This window comes from Piliocolobus tephrosceles, chromosome 3 (assembly GCF_002776525.5).
Source record: "Piliocolobus tephrosceles isolate RC106 chromosome 3, ASM277652v3, whole genome shotgun sequence".
NCBI classification, from domain to species: Eukaryota; Metazoa; Chordata; class Mammalia; order Primates; family Cercopithecidae; genus Piliocolobus; species Piliocolobus tephrosceles.
The window spans coordinates 36,151,064-36,168,719 of NC_045436.1; the positions used below are offsets into that span (position 1 = coordinate 36,151,064).

Below are 17,656 nucleotides of genomic sequence, written 5' to 3' on the forward strand. Positions count from 1 at the left end.
AGAGTTGCATGGCTCACAGTTAACATGTGGCAAATCCCAGGTTAGACTCTAAATCTCCTTCTGTATCTAGATATAACACCTCCTATAACTCTCTACCAAAAAAAAAAAAAAATGTTGATTAAAGTTAGAAAATTAACACGGCATATGAAATGTACTAATATTTGGGGAAAAGGTAACTTTCATTGTATATATTCATAGTTTTGAGCATCTAACTGAAATCCTAAACTGTTATCTGAAAGTTATCCAAAAACACAAGGCAAACATGGCGGTTCACACCTGTAATCCCAGCACTTTGGGAACCCAAGGCAGGAGGATCACTTGAGTCCAGGAGTTTGAGACCAGCCTGGTCAAAATAGGGAGACCCCATCTCTACAAAAATTCAAAAATTAGCCAGGCATGGTGGTTTGTGCCTGTAGCCCCAGCTACTCAGGAGGCTGAGGTGGGAGGATTATTTGAGTCCAGGTGGTTGAGGCTGGGAGATAAGAGTGAGGCCCTGTTTCGAAAAAACAAAACAAAACAAAACACACAGTCTATGTCTTTTTCACATAAAGTATTTTGTAATTGTCAAATAAAATAATAACAAACTCATCCACCAAAAACCACTTAATGAAAATATGTCAGAAATCCTGCATTATTTTACAGATCTTTATACATGAACATACATTCTTCAAAATTTTTTTACTCTGAACAGATGTCAATATGTCTGTAATTTTTGAAGACATTTCAAAAATACTGCCTATGCAAAATAATAGTAGTAAACTTCTAAGTTAACATAGAACCTAGTTCTGAAAACTGAGAATATTTCATGTTGTATATATCTCCCTTTTAAAAACTAGAATTTTTCTTTAACTAAAACCCTTCCTGCTAAGCTTCATTAGTGGCCATTCCAGGCAGGTCTAGGTGTTAATTATCTTCTGAAGCTTAACAGAAGTGCTGGGGAATGATCCTAGTCATAGACTGAAGGCCTGTGTCCTCCTGAAATTCAGCTATTGAAATCCTAACCCCCAATGTGAGGTACTGGAGGTGGGCCCTTTGGTGGGTGATTAGGTCATGAGGGCAGAAGCTTCCTGAACAGGATTAGTTCCCTTACAAAAGAAACTTCAGACAGCTCCCTCACCCCTTCTACCATGTAAGAACACAGTGAGAAGACAGCTGTCTTTGAGCCTGGAAGAATTCCTCACCAGATACCAAATCTGCCAACACCTTGATCTTGGACTTGCCAGCCTCTAGATCTGTAAGAAATGAATTTCTGTTATCTATAAACTACCCAGACTATTGGCATTTGTGCTATAGCAGCCCAGATTGACTAAGGCAAATGGCTTCTCAATGGGCTCCAGAAGAAGGAGAATGGCAATATCATTGTTCTCATCAAAAAGACGGAAATGGGAGAAGTCCAGCTCATACTTGCACCACTCACTCTTCACAAAGTTTTCAGAAAATACAAAATTTTGTGACTCTTTTCAGTGGAGTCAATGATATTGTCAATGATCCACTTGCCGGGAATGAAGTCCCGCTTATGAAGACACAACTTGAAGAGGGGATTGAAGTTCTCCAACTCCTGGACCATAAGGTTCTCCACCCAGTAGGCATCCCGCACACTATAAGAAACAAATGCATCATAGCAGATGTCCCTGCTGTGAGCTTTCCTGGGCTTCCTTTTGGGTCCAGGCCCACATCATTTTCATGTACCACAGGCCTTGGAAACGGTGGCACAGAACCCCCATGAGCAGGATCAGCAGGAACAGGGCACAGCACATGCCAGACACCAGTGCCGCCCTATGGCACTCCAACACCAAGAGACGGACGTCATGAACCTGTTGGCTGTGCACATGGGATGGAGAGTCACACAGGTAGTTTTCTGGCCAACTGATAAGAATTTTGGCCAGCGCTTGCTGCTCCTGAGTGAAGGAGAGGAATTCTCAGGAGCAAATGAAGTGGTTGCCACCAGCTTCCAAAGTCTTCAGTGTGTGAAAAGAGTCAGGTTGCCCTTTAGAGAAAGTTTTCTTTTCCTGCTTCTTCTCAAAGAGGGAGAAAGCATCTGGGAGAGTCTTCAACACGTATCTGAAAATGTAAAGTTCTTTAAGTTGCAGCTAAATAAAAGTGTATAATGCTCACATCTAGTAAGCCTCATATCTGGGAAACAGTTGGTTAAATTGTGAATTTTTGTATTGGATAAGTTCAAGTATTCTTCCCTTTCTGAACATTGATAAGTGATATGTAAAGAACCAAGTATATGCTGACCAAGATCAAGGTTAGTCAGTTTTTCTAGAGTAAGCAGCATTTTCCAGAACTTGTAGATTATTTAGCATGAAATTCAAGGTGTGTAGGGAGCTTCAGGCTTCCTTATGGACTGAATACTTCAGTTATTCTTCAACCATCAATTTTTCACTGAGATCTAAGTATCCTGATGATTTTGAATATTGCAACAGAGGATATTCTATTAAGCAGATCTTGACACTTTCGACCTGAAGGTCTTTAGTCAATACAAAGGAAGAAGCATGTCTTTAAAATTCTGTCATCATCAAAAATTCCTGTAACTGAGCTCTGTTGTTATTATAGTTTCTGTTGGGCCTGGTCTGTTCATGGGATCTCAGCCATCTCATCTTCCATTTTCCTGAACTGCACAGGCTTCCAGCTTTACCTCCAACATGTGATTTGCAAATGCTCTTATTTGATTGCTTCAGCTTATCTTAATATTAGTTTTTTGACAATGAGTCTGACTGTAAGGTCCTTTTTTCTTCCTTTTATTTCATATGAAGAACAGTGCTTTCCACTTCCAAATACTTGTAGAAACTTGAAAGATCAACCAAAACCCCTCAGAGTAAAGCTGACTGCTTCATATGTCAGCTCACATGACTGATCTATACTTATTTCAGGCTTTTTAGTTCATATGTCTGGAGATTAGAAACAAATTTTAAGTTAGTTCAGAACAGAAAGTCAGTAAAATATCCTGTTGCTTTTAATTTAGAGAACTTGTATGTATTTCATGAATTTAAATTTGGAAAAATGGAAAAAGAGAGAGAGAAAGAAACTTTTCCTCAAGTCTCTGATGGACTATCCCAGAAGTAAAGGGCCAGACTGTAAGGATGATAGACAAGGTTAGTTGTTAAGGGATAGATCCAAATGCACAAGACTTCCGAAGACAAGGCAAGTAGTTTTCACCTGTTGTAAGAATTCTATCAGGCTATAGAAAAGGTCCTTCCAGATTCACACACGTCTGCTAAATGTGACTGGATGTAAATCCCATGGGGGCAGGGATTTTGTTTTCTTTTATGCACTGAACTATTCTCATCACTAAGAACATGGCAGGCACTCAATGAATACTTGTTGAGTGGTGGATTGCCTTGCCTTTTCAGAATATGGGCTAGGCCTGGAGGAATGGAGTATAAACATCTGAAGTGGCCATTGCAGAGACAAGACTTCAGGGGAGAGAAGCCTAGACCAGGCCCCTTGACTGACATCTTGCCTCCACTGCACAAGAGTTGACTTCATTTAAAGATGGGAATGAAGAAATATAGTGCACTATTTTCATCCACGTAGTCAAGCAAAACCATGAGTGACTGGTAACATTTTAATATCTGTAAGGGTTATATGGCCTTTCAGACCACTTCAGAGAAGAATATGAAAAGAAAGCAGAATTTTATCAAGTTCTAACTTATTTGGAGCACCTTGAAAATGTGTTAAAGTATCTTAGCCTGGCTCACACCTTAATCCGAACACTTTGGGAAGCCGAGGCAGGTGGATCACCTGAGATCAGGAGTTTGAAACCAGCCTGGCCAACATGGTGAAACCCCATCTCTACTAAAAATATAAAATTAGCTGGGTATTGTGGTGCAGGCTTGTGTTCCCAGCTACTTGGGAGGCTTAGACAGGAGAATCGCTTGAACCCGAGAGGCAGAGGCTGCAGTGAGCTGAGATCGTACCACTGCACTCCAGCCTGGGCAAGACATAGCAAGACTCCACGTGTCTGTCTGTCTGTCTCTCTCTCTCTCTCTCTCTCTCTCTGTGGTATGCCAGTCTGTGTAGGGGTTGCCAACTTCCATGTAGATGGAAAAACAATGAGTCATCCATCATATGATTCAAAGTCGGGAGCAAGCTGTGTATCCACTGTTTTCTTTTCATTCAGTTCCTATTATTAAGTATAACTAGAGCTCAGTGTGGACTGGTCAGGGTCATAGACAAGAGTCCTGTCAGCTTCTCACCCAATATCGCTTGCCAAGTATCTAAGAAAGAATTCCCCAAATTACATACAATGATGTAATCATTTCCTATTGGTGCGTAAGAATCTTTCAAAGCCTGCAAGGTTGCTGTCCTATTAGGCAATTATATGGACAGTCTTATTCACTCCAAAAAGTTTCTAGGTGCAACCTCTGGAAGAGGTATAATTAGTATTTATATTAATATTTTGTGTTACATAATCTGTGGATACTTGATTTTTAAGACTTGTCATGTTTAAAAGAATTTGGCCTATAAGAGTCGCTTATCATAGCAACTTAAAATGTATACTTTGGAGAATTTCAGTTCCAAAATGGTGGCATACTGGCTTCATTTTCCTGTCCACAGAAAATTCAAAACAAATAGACAGTGCAGAGATTATCACCAGCAATATCCTAGAACTCAAATATGAGGATGAGTCAGTTCCGGGGGCCACAGACAAGTGAAAAAACCTGGAATAGATTAAGAGAATCAGATTTCTACATCCACGATGCCCCTCCCCACAATCTGCCTGTCATGAAGCATGGGAAAAATTCCTCCCAACTCACAGTTTCTACCCCGGAAAAAGTGAGATAGAGGTAGACAATCAGCTTCGCCATCACCTTGAGTTCCCTAGCAGGAGACCTGTACCTGCCTCAACCCACAGAAAACATCTCAAGTGCCTGAAGAGAGAAATATCCCTGCAAACAGCAAAAGACAAGGTGAGAGGTGGGACTACCTTGCCTAGCCCAGGAAACTCTGTTCTGTAATTGAGCCTAAGGAGATGCCAAATCAGAGTGACTGTTGAGCAGCACCAACTGTAGGAAGTACTTTCCACAGGTCCTGTGGGCATGAACCTCTAGCCAGCCGTCCCACACTGGCAAGATAGCCCCACTGGGACTTCTTCCATTTGGGACTCGCAGCACTCTGATTCTTTGCTAGAGCTGAGGCAAACCTGTGCTTAAGGCATCATCTAGCATCAAAAAGGAGGCAACAACTTAGTGGTGGGGGAAACAAGAAATTAACAAGTAAATTACAAGGAATCTCTAGGCAAATATACCAAGTAAAAACCAAAACAAGCCAGAAAAGACTGGAATAAATAACAAATCCTTCAATGCAAAGACATAGATGTCTATCCACAAAAAACAACAGCAAATAGGGAACCAAAACCTCCCTAACTGGACAAAGCAAGATACCTGTAACAGGCCCTAAGAAGATGGCGATACACGACCTCTCTGACAAATAATTCAAAATAGCAATTTTAAGGAAACACAGTGGCCTTCAGGATAACACAGAAAAGTGATTCAGAAATTTATCAGAGAAATTTTAAAAAGAGACTGAAATAATAATTTTAAAAATCAAACAGAAATCTTGGAACGGAGAAATATGTTTGCTGAAATGAAAACTTTATTGGAGGCTCTCAACAGCAGAATAGATCAAGCAAAGGAAAGAATCAGTTGGCTTGAAGATAGGCTATTCAGTATCACACAGTCAAAAGAGAAAAAAGATTGAACAGGAATAGATTACCTAAAAAACATGGAAATGACCAAATCTAAAATGTATTGTTGTTCAAGAAGTAGTTGAGCAAGAGCAAGGGATGGAAAGCGTATTCAAATAAATAGTAACAGAAAGCTTTCCAAAAATTGAGAAAGATAGAAATATCCATGTAGAGGAAGGTCAGAGAATACCAAACAGATTCATCCCAAATAAGACTACATCAAAGCATAAAATAATCAAACTCCCAAACGTCAAGGATAAAGAGAGGATCCTAAAAGCAGCAAGAGAAAAGAAGCAAGTATCATATAAAGAAACTCCAATTCATCTGGCAACAGACTTATCAGCGAAAACCATACAGGCCAGGAGGGTGTGCAACAACATTTTCAATGTTCTGAAAAAACCCTGCCACCCAAGAATACTATATTTGGAAAAGCTATTCTTCAAATATGAAAGAGAAATTAACTCTTCCCAGACAAACAAAAGCTAAGAGAATTCACAACCACCAGACCTGTCTTACAAGAAATGCTAAAGGGAGTTCTTCAATTTGAAAGAAAAAAAAAAACAATAACATGCAAAAAGAAAACATTTGACAGTATAAAACCCACTAGTACAAAGACAACCCTAGAATACTCCAGTGCTATAATTATGGTATGCAATCCACTCAAAACTCTAGTAGGAAACCTATAAGGCAAGTATATGAAAAACAATAATAGCTATAGCGACCTATTTAGAGATAGGCAATATAAAAACATATAAATTGAGAAAAGAAAAGTCAAAATGTGGTGGGTATTGGAGTTAAAGTATAGAAGGTTTTTTTAGTTTGTTCTTTGTTTCTATTATTTTTTTCTGATCTAAGATAAATTGTCATCCCTTTAAAATAACTTGTTATATCTATAAAACATTTTTTGTAAGCCTCATGGTGACCACAAGGCAAAAACCTATAATAGATACACTAAAAATAAAAATCAACAAATTAAAACATACTACCAAAACAATCACTTAACCACAAAGGAAGACAGTAAGAAAGGAGTTTAAAAAGGAGAACACATGCAGCAAAATAGCAGTAGTTAGCCCTTGTCAATAATAACACTAAATGTAAATGGATTTAATTCTTCAATTAAAAGACATAAAATGACTGGATAATGAAACAAGATCCAACTATAAGAATCCCACCTCATCTATAAAGACTCACATAAACTGAAAGTGAAGTGATGAAAAATGATATTCCATGTAAGTAAAAGCCAAAAAAAAACAAAAAAACAAAAACCAGGAGTAGCTATACTTAGATAAAATAAAGTAAAAAACTATAAAAAGAGACAAATAAGGACACTATATAATAATAAAGGGGTCAATTTGGCAAGAGGCTATAGCAATTATAAATATCTATGCACCCAATACCAGAGCACCAAAGTATATAAGGCAAATACTAATGGAGCTCAAGGGAGAGATAGACTGCAATTCAATTCAGTAATAGTAAGGAACTTCAATGGACAAGTCATGCAGGCAGCAAATCAACAAGGAAACATCAGAATTAAACTACACATTAGACCAAATAGACCTAACTGACATTTGCAGAGCATTTCACCCAACTGCTGCAGAGTATACATTCTTTTGAATCAGTACATGGAACATTCTCCAGAGTCTACCATATTTTAGCCCACAAAACAAGTCTCAACAAACTCAAAAAAGGAGAAATCATATCAAGTATTGTTTTTGACCACAATGGAATAAAGCTAGAAGTCAATAACAAGAGGAATATTGGAAACTACACATACACATAAAAATGAAACATGCTCCTGAATGACAATGAAGAACTTAAGAAGAAAAAATTAAAATTTCTTGAAACAAATGAAAATGGAAACATAACAAATCCAAATCTATAAGACACAGCAAAAGCAATACTAAGAAGGAGGTTTATAGCAATAAATGTCTACATCAAGAAAGTAAATATACATCAAATAAATTTACCTAATGATGCACTTCAAGGAACTAGAAAAGCAAGAACCAACTGTATTAGGGTTCTCTAGAGGGACAGAACTAATGGAATATTTGTATATATATGCACACATATATATATTTAAAATATGTATGTATATATGAAGGGAAGTTTTTTAAGTTTTAACCCACATGATCACAAGGCCCCACAATAGGCTGTCTGTAGGCTGAGAAGCAAGGAGACCCAGTCTGAGTTCCAAAACTGAAGAACTTGGAGTGCAATGTTAGAGGGCAGGAAGCATCCAGCACAGGAGAAAGATGTAGGCTGGGAGGCTAGGCCAGTCTCTCTTTTTCACATTTTTCTGCCTGCTTATATTCTGGCCCACTGGCAGCTGATTAGATTATGCCCACCCAGATTAAGGATGGGTCTGCCTTTCCCAGTCCACTGACTCGAATGTTCATCTCTTTTAGCAACACCTTCATGACACACCCAGGATCAATATTTTGCATCCTTCAATCCAATCAAGTTGACACTCAGTATTAACCATCATACCAACCAAAAATTAATAGAAGGAAAGAAATAATAAAGATCATAGCAGAAATAAATGATATTGAGACTAAAAAAAAACCATATAGAAGACCAACAAAAAAAAAAAGTTGGCTTTTTGAAAGATCAAGTCAACAAACCTTTAGCTAGACTAAGAAAAAAGAAGAAATACATAAATAAAATTAGAAATGAAAAGGGGGACATTACAACTGATATCACAGAATACAAAGAATCATTACAGACTAGTATGAACAATTATACACCAACAAATTGAAAAACCTAGAAGAAATGGGTAAATTCCTAGACACATGGCAACCTACCAAGACTGAATTGTGAATAAATAGAAAATCTCAATAAACCAGTAACAAGTAATGAGACCAAAGTCATAATAAAAAGTTTCTCTCAAAGAAAACCCCAGGACCTGATGGCTTCACTGCTAAATTCTACCAAACTAATACTAATTCTAGTCAAAGTCTTCAAAAACAATTGGTGAGGAGGGAATTCTTCCAAACTTATTCTACAAAACCAGCATTGTCCTGAGGCCCAAACCAGAGAAGGACACAACAACCACAACAAAATCTACAGGCCAACATCACTGATGAACATAGACACAAAAATCCTCAACAAAATACTAGCGAACTGAATCCAACAGCACATTAAAAAGATCATTCACTATGATCAAGTGGGATTTGTCCAAGGGATGCAAGAATGGTTCAACGTAAGCAAATCAATATATGTGATTTGTCACATTAACAGAACGAAGAACAAAAACCATATGATCTTTTTAATAGATGCTGAAAAAGCATTTGATAAAATTCAACATCATTTTATGATTAAAAAAAAAAAAGCTTCAATGAACTAGGTATAGAAGGAATATAACTTACCATATATGACAAACCCACAGCCAATATCATACTGAATGGGGGAAAATGGAAAGTCTTCTAAGACCTGGAACAAGACACAGATAGCCACTTTGACAGCTTTTATTCAACATAATACTGGAAGTACTGGTGAGAGAATTTAGGCAAGAAAAAGAAATCAAGGGCACCCAAGTTGGAAAGGAAGAAATCAAATCTGGCTTGTGCACAGATAACATGATCTTATATTTAGGAAAAACTAAACACACACACACACACACACACACACACACACACACACACAAAGCTATTAGAACTAATGAACAAATTCAGTAAAACTGTAGGATACAAAATAAAAAAATCAGTAGTGCTGAGCACGGTAGCTCGCTTCATAATCCCAGCACTTTGGGAGGCAGAGGCAGGCAAATGGCTTGAGCTCAGGAGTTCAAAACCAGCCTGTGCAACATGGTGAAACCCTGTCTCTACCAAAAAAATATAAAAATTACCTTGCAATGGTGCTATGCACCTGAAGTTACTTGGGAGGCTGAAGTGAGAGGATCACTTGAGCCCTAGAGGTGGAGGTTGCAGTGAACTGAGATCACACCACTGCCCTCCATTCTGGGTGACAGAGCCAGACCCTGTCTCCAAAAAAAAAAAAAAAAAAAAAAAAAAAAATCGGTAGCATTTATATATACTAACAGTGAACATCTATCTGAAAAAGAAATAAAGAATTTCATTTCTCCATACAAGAAAAATCATAACATACTGGAAAAAGAAGTTAAAGAGAACACACACCAAAAAATGGAAAGATATTTCACGCTCATATATTGAAAGAATTAATATTGTTAAAATGACAACACTACCCAAAACAATTTATAGATTCAGTGCAATCCCAATGAAAAGACTAATGACATTCTTCACAAAAATAGAAAAACAATCCTAAAATTTATATGGAACCACAAAAGACTCTGAATAGCCAAGGCAGTCCTGAGCAAAAAGAATGAAGCCAAAGGCATAGCTCTATCTGGCTTCAAAGTATACTACAAAGCCACAGTAACAAAATCAGCATGATATTGGCATTTAAAAAAAGACACACAGACCAATGGAACAGCATGGAGAACCCAGCTATAAATCCACACATTTACAGCCAACTAATTTTTGACAAAGGCACCAGAGCATACAATGGGGAGTGCATAGTCTCTTCAATAAATGGTGCTGAGACAACTGGCTATCCATATGCAAAAGAATGAAACTAAACTCCTATATCTTACCATATACAGCAATCAAATAAAAACGGATTAAAGACTTATGTCTAAGACCTGAAGCTATGAAAGTTCTAGAAGAAACCTTCAGGGACCACTCTAGAACATTGGTCTGGGCAAAGAATTTTTACATAAGATCTCAAAAGTACAGAGAATCAAAGCAAAAATAAACAAATGGAACTTCATCAAGCTAAAAAACTTACACACAGCAAGAAAAACAACCAAGTAAAGAGACAACTCACAGAATGAAAGAAAATATTTGCAAACTATCCATTGACAAGGGATTAATAACCAGCATACATAAGAAGCTCAAACAACTCCATAGCAAAAAAAAAAAAAAAAAAAAAGGCCTGATTAAAATATGGGAAAAAAGATATGAATAGACGTTTCCTAAAAGAAAATATACAAATGGCCAATGGGTATAGGAAAAAATGTTCAATATCATGAATCATCAGAGAAATGCAAATCAAAACCACAATGAGATACCATCTCACCCAGTCAGAATGGCTTTTATCAAAAAGACAGAATATCAGAGCTGGTAAGAATGTGGAGAAAAGGGAACCATTGTACACTGTTGTCAGGAATGTAAATTAATACAGCCACTATGGAAAACAGTATGGAGGTTCCTTTAAAAACTCAAAATAGCCAGGCACAGTGGCTCACGTGTGTAATCGCAGCACTTCGGGAGGCCGAGGTGGGTGGATCACCTGAGATCAGGAGTTCCAGACCAGCCTGGGCAACATGGTGAAACCCCATCTCTACCGAAAATACAAAAATTAACCAGCCATGGTGGCATGTGCCTGTATTCCCAGCTACTCAGGAGGCTGAGGCAGGAGAATCGCGTGAACCCAGGAGACAGAGGTTGCAGTTAGCAAAGATCATGCCACTGCACTCCAGCCTGGGTTACAGAGCCAGACTCTGTCTTAGAAAAAAAAAAATTAACTAAAAATAGGCCAGGTGTGGTGGCTTAGACCTGTAATCCTAGCACTTTGGGAGGCCCATCTGGGCAGATCACTTGAGGCCAAGAGTTTGAGACCAGCCTGGGCAACATGGTGTAAGAAAACCAGTTCCCATGAGGCTCTGGTCTCATGCCATTGCACCACATTGTCCTCATGCCCTTTAACCTCTGTCACCATCTGCTGACCTCCTAGTTACTCCTCTTACTTTCTGAAGACTTTAGGACCTGCTCAGAGTCTTCTTCTCAAGATCTTCCAGGAGACCCAATGCCTTCAGTGTTCCCAAAGATTACCTACCCAACACCCTGGCTGCTCGGTTCCTTTACGTCCTCCTCTGCAGGGATCTTCTCCTCTATGCCACTTCAGCCACGCTCTGGACTTTGTCATTACCTACAGTTAACCAGCCTTCAGAATGACTCATTCAAACTTCCTACATCTTGATCAGTGTCCACTGATCCCTCCTCTCTCCAATCCATTTGTTACCTCCATTCTTCTCAAACACTTGGTTCAAGTTAGAGCTCACAGCAGAAGAATCAGCAGATCCCTGGGTTTCCCATTCTCATAGCATACTATAGGGAGTCATACTTGGCCCCCAAATTGCTAATTGCAAAAGAGAGATATCTGACTCCTTTTTATAGGGAAAAAAAAGCCATTGTGAGTGTTGCCACCAGATGGTCTGAACATGAATGCCAGCTGCCAGGTATGCTGGAATGAGCTACTTCAGGGAAGTTCAGACAGTGCACAGCCCTTCCTACTGACTTTTGGAAGAGCTCCCAGGCTTCAGAATCTCCATGTCACCCTTGCCAAAACCAGAAACTCTCTTTCCAGTGGTGTTGGTGAACACAAGATTACAGGAGAAGGCTTTACCTCATTCTCAGTTTTCCTGCATCTTCCCTGTTCTTCTATATGAGCAATTGATGTTTTCTTAATATACCTAACGTAAAATACTGTACAAGATGCTTCAAGCCCTCCTGTCCCCAAATCAGATTGCTTCTTCTAAAGCTCTACCAAATAGAAATTCTGGAGCCACCACTGTCTCTTTTCCTTATGTCCCTATATGACAAAACCCCCAACCTAAAATAACCCTGTGACCTGCCTTCTTAGAGGAGACCAGGCACTTTACTGCACTTCTTGAGCCAGCTCTCTTGCAACTCCTGCAATGCTTTCTCAAGTTTACTACACTCTTGTTCAGCCACTAGCAGCCTCTGCCTCCTCATACCCTTTCCAGGAATGACTTTATTGCTTATTTCACAGAGAAAATTAAAGCCATCTAGAGAAATTCTAACTTCCCAGACCTGAATTTCTACCCACACACCCCCTCCACCCTCCTACCACAGTAGAAGAGGGGACCTCAGAGGATGCTTGGTACCCACTTGTCCTATGTAGATGTTATCTAGATGCTCTGCTTATTATCCCTCCCTTTTCTCTTGTGTTCTACTATTCCATCTTATCCAGACCATTCCTACCAATATTCACACATGCTCGAGCTTTCCATATTTATTTTTAAAATGAACAACAAGCAAAAAATCTTTTTGGTCTCTTTCAAGCTTCTCTCTTTCTCTCTCTCTCCACTTCACAGCCCAACACTTTTAAAGAGTTTTCTGTACCTACTGTCTCTATCTCCTCTCCTTTTACCCAGTCTTCCCTCTATTCCAGTCTGGCTTCCACCTCATCACTCCATCCAAACAGCACTTGCAAAGGTTACCAGGGACCACTGCATTGCTTACTCCCCCAGACAATTTTTGGTCCTGGTGTTATTTAACCTCTCAGAGCAGATGTGATTAGCCGCTCCTTTCTTTTTCTTTTTCTTTTCTTTTTTCCTTTTTTTTTTTTTTTTTTTTGAGACAAAGTCTTGCTATGTCACCCAGGCTGATTGGCTCATCGGCTCATTGCAACCTTCACCTCCCAGGTTCAAGCAATTCTCCTACCTCAGCCTCCCAAGTAACTGGGATTACAAGCACGCACGACCACACCTGGCTAATTTTTTGTATTTTTAGTAAAGATGGGGTTTCGCCATGTTGGCCAGGCTGGTCTGGAACTCCTGACCTCAGGTGATTCACTCCCCTTGGCCTCCCAAAGTGCTGAGATTACAGTTGTGAACCACTGCACCCAGCTGGCCACTCCTTTCTTAAACATTCTCTCCTTTTGCTTGTATGAGCCCATATACTTAGTCTTTCCTTTAAACCCTCTTTTTCAAGGTTATCCTTCCCTGCCCCATTTCCCAAGTCTAGGTCCGAGGCCACTTCTCATGGGCTGCTTTCTTCTTAATGAATCTCATTTATGCTGTCCATAACCCAATAACTTTCCAATTTAAATCTCTTGCCCAAATATCTCACCTGAGCTCCAGATCTAGATAGGCAACTGCCTACTTGAGACATTTGTCTGCTTGGGTGTCTCAGAGCATGCACATTCAGTATGTCCCAATCTGAGCTCAAAATATTTTTTGCCAGGTGTATTAGTCCTTTTTCACACTGCTGATAAAGACATACCTGAGACTGGAAAGAAAAAGAGGTTCAATTGGACTTACAGTTCCACATGGCTGGGGAGGCCTCAGAATCATGGCAGGAAGTGAAAGGCATTTCTTACATGGTGGCAGCAAGAGGAAATGAGGAAGATGCAAAAGCAGAAATCCCTGATAAAACCATCAGATCTCATGAGACTTATTCACCACCACGAGAACAGTATGGGGGAAACTGTCCCCATGATTCAAATTATCTCCCACCAGGTAGTACAATTCAAGATAAGATTTGGGTGGGGACACAGAGTCAAACCATATCATTCTGCCCCTGGCCTCTCAAAATCTCATGTCCTCACATTTCAAAACTAACAGTTCCCCAAAGTCTTAACTCATTTCAGCATTAACTCAAAAGTCCACAGTCCAAAGTCTTATCTGAAACAAGGCAAGTCCCTTCCACCTATGAGCCTGCAAAATCAGAAGCAAGTTAGTTACTTCCTAGATGCAATGGGGATAGAGGCATTAGGTAAATACAGCCATTCCAAATGGGATAAATTGGTCAAAAGAAAAGGGCTACTGGCCCCTTGCAAGTCTGAAATCCAGAAGGGCACTCAAATCTTGAAGCTCCAAAATGGTCTCCTTTGATGCCACATCTCACATCTGGGTCATGCTGATGCAAGAGGGGCATTCCCATGGACTCAGGCAGCTCTGCCCCTGTGGCTTTGCAGGGTATGGCTCCCCTCCTGGCTGCTTTTATGGGCTGGTGTTGAGTGTCTGTGGCTTTTCCAGTTGCATGGTGCAAGCTGTTGGCAGATATACCATTTTGGGGTCTGAAGGACAATGGCCCTCTTCTCACAGCTCCACTAGGCAGTGCCCCAGTAGAGACTCCGTGTCAGGGCTCCAACCCCACATTTCCCTTCTTCACTACCCTAGCAGAGGTTCTCCATTTGGGCCCTGCACCTGCAGTAAACTTTTGCCTGGACATCCAGGCGTTTCCATACATCTTCTGAAATGTAGGTGCAGGCTCCTCAAACCTCGATTCTTGACTTCAGTGCATCCACAGGCTCAACACCATGTGGAAGCTGCCAAGGCTTAGGGCTTCCACCCTCTGAAGCAACAGCCCAAGCTGTACCTTGGCTCCTTTAAGTCATGGCTAGAGTGTCTGGGACAGAGAGCACCAAGTCCTTAGACTGCACACAGCATGGGGACCGTGGACCAGGCCCACGAAACCATTTACTTTTAGGCCTCGGGGCCTGTGATGGGAGGGGCTGCTGTGAAGACCTCTGGAGACATTTTCCCTATTGTCTTGGGGCTTAACATTCGCCTCCTCATTATTTATGCAAATTTCTGCAGTGGCTTGTATTTCTCCTCAGAAAACAGGTTTTTCTTTTCTATCATATTGTCAGGCTGCAAATGTTCTGCTCTGCTTCCCTTATAAAACTGAATGCCTTTAGCAGCACCCAGGTCACATCTTAAATGCTTTGCGGCTTAGAAATTTCTTTTCCCAGATACCCTAAATCATCTCTGTCAAGTTCAAACTTCCACAAATCTCTAGGGCAGGGAAAAAATGCCACCAGTCTCTTTGCTAAAACATAACAAGAGTCACCTTTGCTCCAGTTCCCAACAAGTTCCTCATCTCCCTCTGAGACTACCTCAGCCTCGACTTTATTGTACATATTGCTATCATGCTTTTGGTCAAAGCCACTCAACAAGTCTCTAGAAGTCCCAAACTTTCCCACATTTTCCTGTCTTCTTCTGAGGCCTCCAAACTGTTCCAGCCTCTGCCTGTTACCCAGTTCCAAAGTTGCTTCCACATTTTTGGGTGTCTTTTCAGCAGCACCCCACTCTACTGGTACCAATTTACTATATTAGTCTATTTTCACACTGCTAATAAAGACATACTCGAGAATGGAAAGAAAAAGAGGTTTAATTGGACTTACAGTTCCACGTGGCCGGGGAGGCCTCAGAATCATGGCAGGAGGTGAAAGGCACTTCCTACATGGTAGCGGCAAGAGAAAATGAGGAAGATACAAAAGCAGAAACCCCTTATAAAACCATCAGATCTCATGAGACTTATTCACTACCATGAGAACAGTATGGGGGAAACTGTCCCCATGATTCAAATTATCTCCCAACAGGTCCCTCCCACAACACCTGGGAATTATGGGAGTATAACTCAAGATGAGATATGGATGAGGACACAGAGCCAAATCATATCACCAAGGCTGATTTATTTCTGGTGTTCTGTATTTCAACATGAAGCTCCCCATCCATCCAGATGCATCTGCTACAGCTCTTAGTCCTGCTGATTTTACCTTGAATTCATCCAACTCTTTTTATTCCCACTGCCATCATCTTAGTTCAAGCTACCTCCTCCTCTCTTTCTTGGAGTACAAAAACAACTTCCTAAATGTTCTCATCTACTGTGCCTTCTCTGTAGCACCTTCTCCAAACTGCACTTAGAGTAGCATCATCTAGTTCAAATACAATGGGAGCCACATATGCAATTTTTAATTTTTTTATTATAATTATTTTGAGATGGAGTCTCACTCTGTCACCCAGGCTGGAGTGCAGTGGCATGATTTTGGCTCACTGCAACCTCTACCTCCTGAGTTCAAGAAAATCTCCTCTCTCAGCCTCCAGAGTAACTGGGATTACAGGCGCCCACCAACATGCCTGGCTAAGTTTTGCATTTTTAGTAGAGACAGGGTTTCACCATGTTGGCCAGGCTGGTCTCAAACTCCTGACATCAAGTGATCCACCCGCCTTGGCCTTCCAAAGTGCTAGGATTATAGGTGTGAGCCACCACGCCCACCCCCAATTTTTAATTTTTAATAGCTATATTTTAAAAGGTTGACAAGAAACAGGTAATTGGTTTTTTGGGGTGTGGGAGAAATGGGTTTTGTTTGTTTGTTTTTGAGACAGGATCTTTCTCTGCCACCCAGACTGGAGTACAATGGCATGATAATGGCTCACTGCAGTCTCGGCCTCATGGGCTCGAGTGATCCTCCTGCCTTAACCTCCCAAGGAGCTGGGACCATAGGTGTGCACCACCACATCCAGCTGTTTTGTTTGTTGTATTGGAGACAAGGTCTCCCTATGTTGCCCAGTCTGGTCTCAAACTCCTGGGCTCAAGCAATCCTACCACCTCAGCCTCCCAAAGTGCTAGGATTAGAGGCATGAGCCATCACACCTGGCCTAGTAATTGTTTTTATAAATAATTTTTAATTTAATTACATTTAATCTGAAATATTTTTTCAAGATATAATTTTTTAAATTAATGAGATATTTTACATTCTTTATACTAAGTCTTTGAAATCCTGTGAATATTTTACATCTCTACTAAAACTAGCAATATTTCAAGTGTTCAGTAGCCATGTGTAGCTAGTAGCTACCATTATTGGACCATAAAGAATTAGAATGATCTTTTCACAATGCAAATCTGATCACCGCACCTCGCCCCATGTTTAAGCTTTTCTGTGGCATCTAGTTCTTAGGATTAGGATTCAAATGCTTAACATATTCTACAAGGCCCTCCAGGGTCTGTGGTATGGATTCTACTTTCCTTTTGATCTCTGCTCCTTCTCTCTCACCATCGACATGCCAGCCACACTAGTCTTTCAGCTTCTCAGACATGCGGAGGTTCCACCTCTACCAATTCTTTGAATATACTATTCCCTCTGTTTTGAATGCTACTTTCTACCACATTCCCTTCACCATCACCAGTACCTCCACTATCATCACCACCACCACATCATTGCCATCAACTCCACCATCACCACCACCTTCATCACCACCATCAACTCCACCATCACCACCATCTTATCATCACCATCAACTTCACCATCACCATATCATTGCCATCAACTCTACCATCACCACTACCTCATCACCATCATCAACTCTACCATCACCACCACCTCCATCATCACCATCAACTCCACCATCACCAC

General features: G+C 40.4%; 1 pseudogene; it reads right to left on the reverse strand.

Moving 5' to 3' along the window:
• Positions 1–438: 438 nt before the first annotated feature.
• LOC111553183 overlaps positions 439–17,656 on the reverse strand; it is an 18,336-nt pseudogene continuing 1,118 nt past the window's right edge.